Source organism: Pseudonaja textilis, chromosome 2 (genome assembly GCF_049901715.1).
Source record: "Pseudonaja textilis isolate UNSWEBS1 chromosome 2, rPseTex1.2, whole genome shotgun sequence".
NCBI classification, from domain to species: Eukaryota; Metazoa; Chordata; class Lepidosauria; order Squamata; family Elapidae; genus Pseudonaja; species Pseudonaja textilis.
This window is the reverse complement of record NC_141991.1, coordinates 110,461,706-110,475,369: the sequence shown is the minus strand read 5'-3', so window position 1 is coordinate 110,475,369 and position 13,664 is coordinate 110,461,706. Positions and strand designations below refer to the sequence as shown.

General features: G+C 40.6%; 1 long non-coding RNA gene across 1 annotated transcript in view; it reads right to left on the bottom strand.

Annotated features, from left to right (window-relative positions):
• The window catches only part of LOC148127014 (uncharacterized), a 71,301-nt gene extending 62,387 nt beyond the window's left edge, over nt 1–8,914 (bottom strand). The window contains exon 1 of the long non-coding RNA XR_015741817.1: nt 8,873–8,914. This is a non-coding gene — a long non-coding RNA (uncharacterized LOC148127014). The remainder of the gene's footprint in view (nt 1–8,872) is intronic.
• Between the last annotated feature and the right edge of the window lie 4,750 nt (nt 8,915–13,664).

Here is a 13,664-nt window from a genome sequence, read left to right as displayed (position 1 = left end):
TCTTGGATGCTGAAAAAGCATTCGACAATTTAAATTGGCATTTCTTAATTCAAAAAATATATAATATGAATCTTGGCACCAGATTTGAAAATGTCATCACTACAATTTACCACACTCAACAGGCAAACATTCTAATAAATGGGGAACAAACTGGCCCGATAAAAATAGAAAAAGGGGTAAGACAGGGTTGCCCTCTCTCCCCTCTGCTTTTCATATTCGCCTAGAATCTCTTCTGACGTACATTAGGCAAAATTTGAGAATTAGAGGTTTGAGGATCAAATCAGAAGAATATAAAGTACAGGCTTTCGCTGATGATTTGGTTTTCTTTCTGGAGGAGCCCATAGAAAAAGGACACAACTTATTAGAAGAACTAGAACGATTTGGAGAAGTCGCGGGATTTAAAATAAACAGGGGAAAAACAAAATTAATGACTAAAAATTTAACAGGAGACCAGAATAAAGAGCTAGAGACAACAATGGGAATACAAGTGACAAAAAAAATTAAATACTTAGGAATTTGGCTAACTCCACAAAGCAAATCGTTAAAAGAAAACAATTATGACAAACTTCTCCAACAATCTAAGAAAGATTTAGATTTCTGGAGCAATCTACAACTTTCCTTATTGGGTAGGATTGCTTTGATTAAGATGAATATTCTGCCAAAATTTCTATATTTATTCCAGACAATTCCAATCAAACTAAATAAAAAAATTTTTATGGAACTAAACAAGATAACATTGAATTTCATTTGGCAGGGGAAAAAAGCTAGGATTAACATAAAAGCCCTACAAGATCTGAAAAGCAGAGGAGGGTTAGCCTTGCCAAACTGGGAAATATATCATACGGCAGCCACCCTACTATGGATAAAGGATTGGGTGAACCTAACCAACAAAAGAACACTAGTATTAGAAGGCCACGATATGCAGAAAGGATGGCATGCCTTTCTGTGGGAATCTGGGAAACCCAGGCAATCATATTTCCATAGGCATCTTATCAGGGACTCTTTATTAACTAATTGGAAAAAAGTACGTAAAAAACTTTATCTAAAAATACCGATTTGGCTATCTCCAATGGAAGCGATAGTACACCCTAATAATCTGGATATAACCAAAATGATTAAGTACGAAAATTTATTAGACCCACAAGGAAAGTTGAAAACACAACAAGAACTACAAGAGCGAGGATTTATAATTGATCAGTGGGTGTACCTTCAAATTCATAGTAAATACAAACAAGACATTAAGGAATTTGGAATCTACAATAAATTACAGACTCTAGACAAAATTCTACTAGGACCAAGTAAAAAAATATATATCTAAATTTTACAAATATTTATTAGAAACAGAACTAGAACAAGAAATTGTCAAGGGAAATATGATTGCGTGGAGCAGAAATGTGGGTCGGAGCATTACCCTAGCAGAATGGGAAAAGATCTGGAACAGGAACATTAAGATCACGAAATCAGCAGCTTATAAAGAAAACTTATATAAAATGTTTTATAGATGGCACCTGCCCCCTTCGAGATTGGCGAAGATGCACCCCAACACGAGCCCCAAGTGTTGGAAATGTCAATACATAGAAGGTACCTTCTTCCACATGTGGTGGTCATGCAAGGAAACCCAGAAGTACTGGCAAAAAATTAGGCACTGGCTAGAGGAAATAACCATGGAACAAATTGAGTACAAACCAGAGTCCTTTCTTCTAGGAATTTTTGATAAACAAATATCCAAAAAATCGAAATATATTACAATCCATATCTTAACCGCGGCCAGACTGGCATTTGCCCAGTGCTGGAAACTACCCTCTATCCCCACTGAACTTATGGTTATTCAGAAAATTTTACAATGTGCCGAAATGGACAAACTAACCCAAGCATTAAAAAATAAAGAATCTTCAACCTATTATAGCAATTGGAATCCTTTGTACATTTGGCTTAATCAAAGATAGATCACCTCTAAGAAAACTAAGGCCGAGGCCTCCGAGGCAGAGATAAAGAAAAGCACTGCCGACGATAGTTTGGAAGAAGAAAAGACCTTACAGACAGTCACAAAAATATGGTTTTATTATAATTGTTTTCTCTACTTTTGTTTTCCCCACTTCCCCCCCCCCCCTTCCCTTCCCTTTCCCTCTTTCCTCTCTCAAGCTTTCCTCTCTTTCCCTCTTGGCCTATGCCAAGACCTGTTCGTCTTTTTGTTGTATATAATTTGTAGCTGTGTTGTTGTTGTTTTTTAAAAAGTAAAACTAATAAAGTTTATTTAAAAAAAAAAGAAATTGTTCACATTCACATTTTATCAATGAGGATACCCTCACCTTAACACTGAAACTACATCTCTTTATGTAAAAGAGATGTTATAGAGGGCCCAGTGTCCTCTATAACAGGAGGAGAGATCCCCAGCCAGAATCTAAAAAGGGAAAGAGTAATAGCTGAAGGATGCCTTTTGATTAATAGTGATAAGAGCCATCTGTTTGGAAACAGCCTCATTGTGCAATTCATCTTAATCCTGGCAGAGAGGCAATTCAAAACAATAGAGCCAGAATGAAATGTGCATAATGGGGATTACATTTAAAATACGGCTAACATCTGGTTGAGCTGGATTAAACAAATCTCACATTTTTAAAATCCCTTAATTTACATCTTCTTCCTGGAATCTAGGAGTTCAGTGTGATTCCTAAAGAGCCATTTCCAAGAAACTCAACTTTCTTTTCTCCTTACCAGATGCTGATTGCTAGGATTAGCCTCACTGGATCAATTTGCAGTGACTTGCCTTGGGGGGTGATATAGGTTTAATGCAGCACAGCTGCCGGTTGTTCTCCTGCAGGTTTTGTTTGAATTTAGAGCCTACTTCAAGATCTGTCTGCCCAAAACAGACAAGTGGTAGGGTTAATCCATTTAAATATCCATGTTGCCACCCTCCCAAGGGGAAAAAAAAAAATCTCCACTATCTTTAAGCACACTGCTGGAACTGAGTAAAAACAAAAGCTCAGCCTAAAAAGGTCTTTGTAAGAAAGGCTGTGTTTGCTCTCCTGCAGTTCTAAATCCACACACCTCTCGCTCCCAGGATCCGCATTTGCAACAGATCCTCCAGACTTGAAAGCTCCCTTCCCTGGGTGCCTTCTCCCTCAGGAGTCAGCCTATGGACTCAACTGTTCCGTTTTCAAAGCAATTACCAGCAAGGGGCTTTGTAGGCTGTGCTCTCTACCCATTAACACTGGGTTGATTTATAGGAAACCGATGGTTGGGCTTGTCAGAGTATATTAATGGCTGGCAGAGGAACAAGTCAAACAGCCTGGCCAGTAAGAAAGGAAATCCTTGTCTGAGCCTCACTAAAGGGAAGAGGCAAATCTCCAGCCTCACTTGCATTCCAGCTGGAGACTTCAAGCTGCACCAGGCAGGGGATGCCAAGGAAATATTTAGAAGAGGCTTTCAAATCAGAAAACAACCATCTGAATTCAAGAGGTCTTTCAGAAAGATTAGCTTTTATGATGAAGAACCACATCAAGAGCTTCCTAAGAGGAGAATTTTATTTGGTTGTTCTGTTATATAAATGAGTTTGGTCTAGTGGTTAAGGTACCAGGATAGAAGCTGTAGAAAGATAGCACGCACCCCTCTCCTAGAAGAATGGAGTATTCTAGGAAATATTAAAAAGGCAGAATATTATACCTCCCTGGATGAGAAAAGGAGAAACGTGCTCTTGGAAAGCAGCCCCCACCTTTGTTAATAGCCCCAGAAAGACTGAGCTATCTTATCTACAAGACAAAAGACATCTTATCTACAACAGAAAAGACCTGCAGCTCCAGGATGATAGGAATTGCCCAAAGCCCCGTCATTACATCACCCAGCAAGATTCAACCAAGCCTGGGACTCAAGACAACCTACAGAGTTACTCCTGCATGGACCCCATGGGAATCTGACAACCAATCAGGATACATTTCTTGCTACAAGAAGCAAGTTGATACCCCAACAGAGGGTATAAATCTCTCTCCCTCTCTCACTCCTGTGTTCATTTTTTGCCCAGGGCCTCAAAACCATGTGGTCCTGCTGTCCACCATTAAACCATCCTTCCAAGCAGTCTCCATGTTTCTAGTGTCTTTCTTCCCACTTGGAACTGAACCCAGATAGATATTTCTTCCAACAAAACCAAGGAGGCTGTGAATTCGAGTCCTCCCTTAGACGTGAAAGCCAGTGGGATGATTCCCTCTTAGCCCAACTCACTTCACAGGGGTTCTTATGGGGAAATTAAGGGGAAGAAGGAATATTAGGTAGATTCCTCTCCTCGAGCTATTTATAAAAATAAAACGGGGTGGGGGAAAGTCCAAATCTAATATTATACAGTATAAGGAACTTATAAATGTAAGTTTTCCCTGAACTTCCTCACTTCCCTCATTCCCTGCCTCCTCTGAAGATCAGAGTTCTCAGCAGAGCTAAAGTTAGTTGGTTTAAAATTATTTTTAAATATCCTGATTTGACAATACTTTGGGGAAGAATATGAAGTACCGTGTGTATATGTTTCTTCAGGCAGTGCCCACTTAAATCAGCTGGAGTGTGCTGGCTTAACTGTAGCACAGAGCCTGCCTTCATTACAGAACTAAGTACAGAGCCTCCAATGGGAATATAGTCACTGATGTGCTGTAATGATGCCCCTTGAGAGGTGGCCATTTGTTTCCCAGAACAGCGCCTCTCATCCATCAAATAAAACCTCAGGATCGCTGGCAACAATCATCAAGAGCCAGGCACCCTCCCATGTTCTGATTGCTAGGCTGCACTGTGAAGCATGAGACTTTCCTGGCAAAGCTGCAGACCATGAGGAAATCCCATTTTCTGGGAATGCAATGGGGGAAAAATAATAGTGCCGTGAAGGTCGTTCAAGTATTGCTGGGATAGCTATAAAAGTGCTAATCTAATTCAGTGTTTGACTTTATTTACATGAGCGTGTTGGGTGAAACACTAAGGAAAAGCCACAGAGAAAATAATCAGAGATCCCTCATAAAATAATTTCTATCAAAAGAATCAGGGGTACTCTAATAAAAACTTGCATCCCTTGATGATTCCTTTCTGTGCGAAGCTCCCCCCCCCCCACCAAGAAGAATGAAATATTTTGGAAAATATTTTAAAAGGCAGAATATTATATTTCCCTAAAGAAGAAATGGAGAAACATGTTTTTAGAAGCAGGAAGAAGTCCCCAAGTTTTCCTTAATAGCCCACAGCAGATGCCAACACTTAAGAGATAAAGAGCTTATTGAAAGAGAAAGACAGGTGTCTAGATAGCTCTATTCATAAGCAAAGCAAATATGACAGGCAGAAATCCATTCAAGACAAGATATTTTGAAACTCCCTGCAGCAAAGTCTGAACAAAGGCAGAGTGATAAGATAAGAAGCAGCCCCTCACCCAAGATCCAACATAGGATGAAAGCCATTATGCCACAATAGGAATTGCCCAACACCCTTTCAGAACACAAGCCCCTTCATTGCACCATCCCAGAGCAGTCCAAACATCAAGTCTGGGAGCTCAGATAAACAATAAGCCAGATGTTGACCAGATTAGCTCAGACAAGCACCTACCAGTAGGATTTGCATTTCCTCTTTTGCCTATAGAGCCAGTTATGACCCCTACATAACTCCTACATGACCCCATAAGGAATCTGACAACAACCAATAGAATATTAAAGCACATGTTCTTGCACAGGAACAGAAAGCTCAGATACAAAGCCCAAAGAAGGTATAAAAAAAACCCCGCTCTCAGCTGCCCAGAACCACAATTCCTGGTGGTTCTGCTTCATCAATAAATGGACCCTCATTCAAATCAGCCTCCAGCCTCCAGTTTGTTTCCAGCATCTTTCTCCTAGCTTGGAACTGAACCAGATGGATTTTCCTTCGAACAACTCATTTAACACTTCTTAAATCCTGGTTTGCTTCTTTTATGGCTAAGGCAGAACTTGAACTCTGCCCTCGCCGTGAAAACCAGCTGAGTGACTTTGGACCAGCCACCTTCTGTCAGCTCAACCAATCTCACAGGGTTATTGTGAGAAAACAGAAGCAAGAAGTGTATGTTCACTGCCCTGCGCTATTTGTAAAAATAAAAGGCGGGATATAATTTTTTTAAAAAAATCTGACTGAGTTTTTTGTTCTGCTGGAATTGAAGCAAGAATTGGGTAAACATTCCCAAAGAGTATGATCGTTCTCAGAGGTTGCTTGCTATACATCAAGATTAGTTTATCTTATTCTTTTGCAATCACCTTAGTTAAGAATCAACCTTTCTTGCAGTCAAATAAGAACCCCCTCATCAGATACAGTATTGCATTCTGACAAACAGATGTGGCCAAATTCCCATATTCAGAAAAGGATGTTCACTATGGAGCTGTAGGAATTATTTATTCTCTTTCCAGTCAGTGATGAAATGGAGGCAAGGAGCGGCCCAGAGCCACAAGGCTTTGCTCTCAAGAGTCATGGCAGAATTCCCCCTGCCAGCAATTCTGAGTTATTTCACACTGCCTGGGTTGATTTAATGCAGACTGTTTTCTCATTTAAAAAAAAACAACCCAACCCCCCACCCCCCACACCAAAAAGTGGAGGCATTGTAGCCTGCCCACTTAATGTTGCAACAAGTAACTGTAACAGCGAATTAATAGTCTTCAATGGTTGTTCTGTTATCTTACCAGGCAATATGGGGCTTGTTCCATTATGGAGCTAAACAAAAGAAGCAGGAAGTTACAGCCCTAGTTCAGAGGCACTGCGTGCCTTCCCGCCCATTCCAGTTGTGTGGGCCTGAGTAGTTTACATGACAGAGATTCCCCACTCACGCACACACAGTTCAGACATTCCTTCTGTCGCCTCCAGAGTGTTAAGGAGAGCTCTCAAGGCCTCAGAGGAAACCTTTCAGGCACCCCCTCCTCACAAATGGGAGAGAGAGATAATGCCAAGCCTTCCCACTCAGCAGACTGCAACAATTCAAATACCATATTGGAGAAAGCATAAAGGACAGCTTTGCCCGCTGCCGCTGCAGGACCAGGAGGGCCTGATCCTTGTAAAGACCTTGCTCAATTCCCAAAGCATCCCTTTCCCACCCTCCATCAAAGGTCTTTCTTAGCCATACCCTTCGAGACCACTAGATGGCAGACATGCATTAGTGTTTCCATTATTGCATGACTGCCCTCTGTTGGTCGATGGGAATTTTGCAGATCCAGAGGTGGTATTTAGCAGGTTCTGGAGAACCAATAGTGGAAAGTTTAAGTAGTTCGGAGAACCGGCAAATACTACCTTTGACTGCCCCCCACCTTTCTATTCTCTGCCTCCTGAGACCCAGCTGATTGGCTGGGTCTTCTTTTGTTGCACCACACAGGAGAACGGAGCTGGAAAGCAGGTTAGTGGGGTGGGGAGGGAATGGGATTTTGCAGGAACCTTCCCCCAGGAGTTGGGAGGGAATGGAGATTTTGCAGTATCCTTTGCCTGCCATGCTCACCAAGCCATGCCATGCCACACCCACCAAGCCACGCCCACAGAACCGGTAGTAAAAAAAAAAATTGAATCCCACCACTATGCAGATCATGTATGGATTGTACTGTCACTTATGTTTTTATGCCTCCTTCATCTGCTGTAGGAGGAAGAGAACAAGAAAAGGAAGAGAGCAGTTGGTAGCCATGTTCAGGGAAGCTGCCAGAGTCTCCAAGGTCTTTGTTTCTGGCACACCCCATGGCTGATTCCGTGACATCTGCTGTAATCGTTCTGCTGCCTTGTCTCTTGCAGGTCTCAATACTTCCTGTGGGGACCCCACACTACGGCTCGCACAAATCTGGACTGCCAGAGACATGGCAGCAAAGAGATGAAGCTCTTTGTTGATATCTAGTGGTCATCTGGAATTGGCAATTGTGAGGGTTGTTAAAAGGGCAGGCAAAGAGTGTGAAATCTAAGATGGCCACATCTCCTGTGTTTAATCTCTTAGGCCGCTGATCATCTTATGAAAAGTTATTTGCTGTCAATAATAGCTTTAATTAATTCCCCCCAAAGACCTCTCAATTATTCATCCTGGTCTGGGCTGCAGAGAAAACAATTAAAGCACTTTATGTCTCTGTGCCATCCCTACTTCAGAAAGGAAATGAAAGAGGCAAATGGCATTGTATGGCATCTGCTCCAACCTGTGGCCCTTTAGAAAATTTCAGTATTAAGTACTATTAGCCTATAATATTAATACATTTTTTTATATTAATATATTAAAATTATTAGATAATACTATCCTATTAGCCAGCTGTTCTGCAGCTTCAGTTCTTATTTACAGGGTTATGGAGATTGATTGATTGATTGATTGATTGATTGATTGATTGATTGATTGATTTACCCATGGAATTAGATTTGTACAACAATATACAGTGTGCTCCTCCATAGAATAGAAATATGAAATATACTAATCTATCTAAAACTCACTGTTTTATCATGTCATAATTTTAATGGAAAGATGCATGACAAAGGTGGTGGAAAGATATCAGCCTGCTGGAATTTAATAAAAGGAAAATATAATATCATAAATGTTCTGCTTCTCAGGAAAAAGCACCCCCAGTTTTAGCACAAAGGGGGAAGCCAAAGAATCAACCAGAATCAAAAACCACCTCCTTCTATATAAGGAACAGCTTGTCCCTTTAAACCTGATAAGAGAATGATGATTTTCTTACTCTCACATTATAAAATTAGGACACTATGCCAGACTAAAGTTAAATGAGGGAGAAAGAAGGAAAGTCAAAACTATATACACACCATTCTTCTCTGTCTAACTTTACACTCTTTTTTGTTTCTAGACTAACAAAATTGTTTACTACATTAAAGGGTGTTCTGCCCCTGGGAATAAGAGTTTGGATAACTATAATAAATAAAAAAGAAGCTATACCTGACAGCAGAAGGCAGAACCATTTTGCTGCGACCTGATCATATTTATTTCCAATTTACCCAATCTACATTTAGATTTATGTTGATTTTGCCTGACTCCTCCCTTCTCGCAGACCAGAAAACCGCACTTAAGAGTTCAGAAACTGCAATAGATGAAAATGGATAGGGGAGGGCTGGGAGTTCTCCCACAATTATAACTGCAGTCAGAAGCTGAAGTGATTCTTTCATAAAACCTGAGTTCTTAGGCACATAGCGGGGCTACCTTCGTTTTACCACCAAAGTACTTCTGCAGCAGACCAGCCACCTTTGTTCTCCATTCTGGCCTGCCAAGGGTTAAAAGCACAAATAATTAAATAAACCTTCATTCCTCTTCCTCAGCCCGCCATCCACTATGCAGCCAGAGGGCGGGGCTGTCGGGAAGCCCAGAATTCTGCAGGGGGTTTACTGGAAAAGTTGTTGTGTGGCAGGTAGGAGGGAGTCACCATGGCAACACCAATGGCAGAGCGGGTGGCATTCTACTACTACCAGGACTACTCCTCCCAGAGATCCGATTCATTAGAAAACACCAGAACAGCAAAGACTGCCAGTGTTTAATTTCTAAGGAGGGAGGGAGGGAGGTGAGAGAGAAATGCAAAGGAGTGACTGGGACTACTCAGAAAGGAGGACTCAGCCTGCCTAGGAACAGTCTTTCATTGGCATAACTTCAAAGTTTCCAAGATGATGCCTCATTATCACACTCATTATCAAGGTTACTGTGAAACAGTTTAGAATCCCAGTAGGGGTGGAGTTAGGTGAAATGCAAATAATTTTTGTTCTCCCATTTGACTGAGGTCAACTTCCCCCATGCTTATTCCTGTACTCTTTGTTGTTGCCAGTTGAGTTTTGGCTGAGAACTCAGGTACCAAGATTGGTATCAGAGAAGTCCTTCATTAGACGGCAGGCTTTGCATCCAATTGGGGCTGGATACAACGTTTTCCATGAGGATAACATGGAAAATGAAATGCTAAGAGATTCATCTTAAGTAGAATTAAGCAGCTTGGCCCTCTCCACATTTGCTCACTACAGGTAGTCCTCGATTTACGACAACCATTGAGCCCAAAATTTCTGCTGTTAAGTGAGGCATTTGTTAAGTGAATTTTTCCCCATTTTTACGAACTTTCTTGCCTCAGTTGTTAAGTGAATCACTGCAGTTGATAAGTTAGTAATCTATTAAGTGAATCTGGCTTCTCCACATTGACTTTTGCTTGTCAGATCACAAAAGGTGATGAAATTATCTTGGGGGACACAACAACAGTCACAAATATGAATCGGTTGCTAAGCATCTGAATTTCGATCAGATGATCGTGGGGATGCTGGAAATGTCATAACTGTGAAAAACGGTTATAAGCCACTTTTTTCAGTGACTTTGAACAGTCACTAAGCAAACTGTTGTAAGTCAAGGACTACCTGTATTGCTTATATTAATTGGAGCTGATGAGGAGTCCAAAAGACAGAAAGGAGTAAGGTTCCCTAGTCTACTTCAAGGATTTTAAGGATTTTGGACCAGATCTGGACCAAATATAAAGAAATGTGATACTGCTGACTGAACAACTCTGGATTGCTTGTTTATTTGTGATGTTATAAATGCCCCAATCCCAGAGGTGGTATTCAGCAGGTTCTGACCAGTTCTGGAGAACCGTTAGCAGAAATTTTTAGTAGTTCAGAGAACCGGCAAATGCCACCTCTGACTGGAGATTTTACAGTATCCTTCCCCTGCCACGCCCACCAAGCCACGCCCACAGAACCGGTAGTGAAAAAAATTTGAATCCCACCTACTGTTCAACCCATATCATCATTTTCTCTGTCAAACCTGGGCAAGAGATTACAACTGTACTAATAGAAGCTATTATTGAGTCATTTTATAAAGCCGTGGCATCACTTCAGCATCTCCATTGCCAAAAGGATCTCTGGCCATATTAGTTCATACGCTGTGCTTTGGCCATTCTGCTCAACTTCCCATCAATGTGTTATTCTGTCTTGCAATTTGAAAACTGAAGTAAGCAGCCAAAGATGATGCAAATGATGGGTGCGCATTTTATTTAGCAGAAGTCAGCTTAACTCCAGAATACACCATTTTAAAATTATTTCTTTTATAATATTAAAGCCCACTCCAATCCAAACAGAATCAGGTGGAATAAACAAACATGAACAAAGAAATACAAGCAATTCACTGAAATCATGGATAAACATGAGTCGGGCTCCTGTTGTATTGTTTTTCCCCAGAAGATAGTGCTAAGACTGCTGTTATATCTGCCTGTCCCATCAGATTTGGCAGAGAAGGCATGCTGCAGACCCCGTCTGTTAGGGAATTGACATTGGCAGGTCTCAGGAGCTGGACTTTCTTTGCCATGGCAACTGCCTTATGGAATTGTCTCCCTCTGAAAGTGAATTTAACTCCATTCCTGTTAATGTTCTGGAAGTCCCTCAAGACCTAGCTATTTCATTAGGTCTGGGGATCCCAGAGGACCAATGAGATCTTTGGATGGGTCCCTTATTGCAAGTCACACATCCTGTTATCCCTTGTGCTTTTTCATATTTTTAATAATAATTTTATATAGTATTTTAATTAAATGTAAACTGCCCAGGGTCATTTTTTCTGGAATGAGCAGCCATACAGATTTGATAAATAAATGTATTTTGTATTAATCTAAATACTTTGTATTTAGATGAACAAGATGGGCCTTATTTTATTGTCTGTTATATTCTGAACAGATTGTGGAAAACTGAGCAGGAAAGAATGAACCAGTAGAAGAAAATATTCACTGGCTACACTCAGCAAATCAGGCAGGATGTAAATCTGGATAGAATATGAGTATGAAAAATAACAAGTTGTTGACTGATGCAGGGTGGAGCTACAGTATATCTTACTCCAACCAATGTTGCCTGGAATCAATTATAATGGTGGTATGGGGGGGATAGGAATGGATGTTTGCCTGAGAGAAATGCATATTATTGGCTATGAAAAGTCAAAGGGGAGGAGATAACAGATGTATGCAACCTTCAAAGATTTGATTGCTACGTGCCAGCAAATGAAGCAACCCTGAGATACAGCAGCCTTCTCCAGATTTGACTCACTTTCAGCTATCTGGGCTAAACCTTCCAGAATTCTCAAACCAGATGCGTGAGCTAAAGCTGTGCATGCTTCAAAAATGATTCAGAAGAAGTGTTTCAGGCTGTCCATGAATTCACATAAATCTCTGCTTTTTATTAAATCAGCCCTTTTTTTCAAAACCACTGTGCAATCTCTCCAAAGGTAGCTACGAAACTATCTTGCTGCTTTTCATCTTCTATCCTGGGCTGTCGCCATGAAGTTCTTTAGAAAGGTTGAAAAATAAATCTAAATAAAAATGGATTTCCCTACTCCATCCTCTCAAGAAACAGCAAATCTTTTTTTCCCCACCACCACACTCAGGCTGTGGAGAAATTTTAGCTCTTTTTTTTTAAAGCTTCACTTTATTTAATGGCAGCGTTTAAATTAATCTGAGATCAAATTAGATCTCCAAAAGGAAAGCAAGGTGAGCAGCATTTGCTTGCTCTTCATTAAAGCAGCCTGCCATTTTTCAAGGTTCCATGGAGCTTGAGAAAACTTGTGGCTACGTGTAAGAGATACATTAACTTAAATTAGCCCATAGTATATTTGTAGGCTAATGCATTTGATTTAAGGGCCTAAGCTTTCATGAGCTACAGTTCACTTCACCCAAGGCGTGATGATGTGCAGCTCAAGGAAGCTGATGCTTTTTTTAAAAAAATGTATTAATCAGAAAAGGTGTTCCCAAATGTCTCCTGATGGTTGGCTACCAACGACTAATGCAGTTGTACTCCTATGGTTTAATGTTAACTTATTCCTTCAAACGGTGATATTTTTTCCCAGGCTGGTCTGAAAAAAGACAGGTGTGATTTAATGAAGGGCAGAGAGGTTCTGGGCTTGTCAGAGGTCCAAAGAAAGTTCTGTTTCCAACACATTATTCAAACTCATGAAGATCAACAGCTCAGGTCTGTTGTGTGCCCCATGTGCTGACCACTATTTTTCAAAATATGCTTCCACCAAACATAGGAGCTGCATTTAGCTGTCACTGCTAATAGCTAGCATCCTCACTGAATATGCTTAACATCAGATTGTTTAATACAGAGTATGTCTTAGGAAATTGAGGAAGAGAATGTTTCTTGTTCTCTTAAAAAAAGAAAGAAAAGTACAGCATAGACTTGCTCTGTCTGAGAAATTATGTCACTAATTATGCCCAAGAGATGAACTATGGTATTTCTGCAATTGTGGCCCCATTATTTCTTCAGAAGATAGAAGTTTTCTAACTAAGAACCACAGTACAATTTTCCTGGCATGAAATATTGAACTTTGCTCAGAAAGTGTAATTTCTGCTAGACTACAATAGAGTCTGAGCAAAAGGTGACAATACTGTAGGAACCACATGAAAAGTGAAATTAATTGCCACCCACAGACATGCACAAAAAAGACTGTCATATAATCTTCAAGTACTATTCTACTCTAAGCTCAGCAGAAAAGCCTCAGAGTTAAGAGCTCATTCATTCATCCAAGTTGCACAGCCTTTTTCCAGGTCAGGAAGACAAAAGCAGGCAAGGCAACCCTGGTTTGAAAAGACAACAATTGGTGAATAGTAAAGAAGGGAGCAAACGATGAATACGCAACCCGGAAGACTTACAGTGGGAGCCTCTCCACTCCCAAGAACCTTCCATTCTGAACAGGGCATAACCTAGTTTCTCCAGGTGGCTTCTAGTCT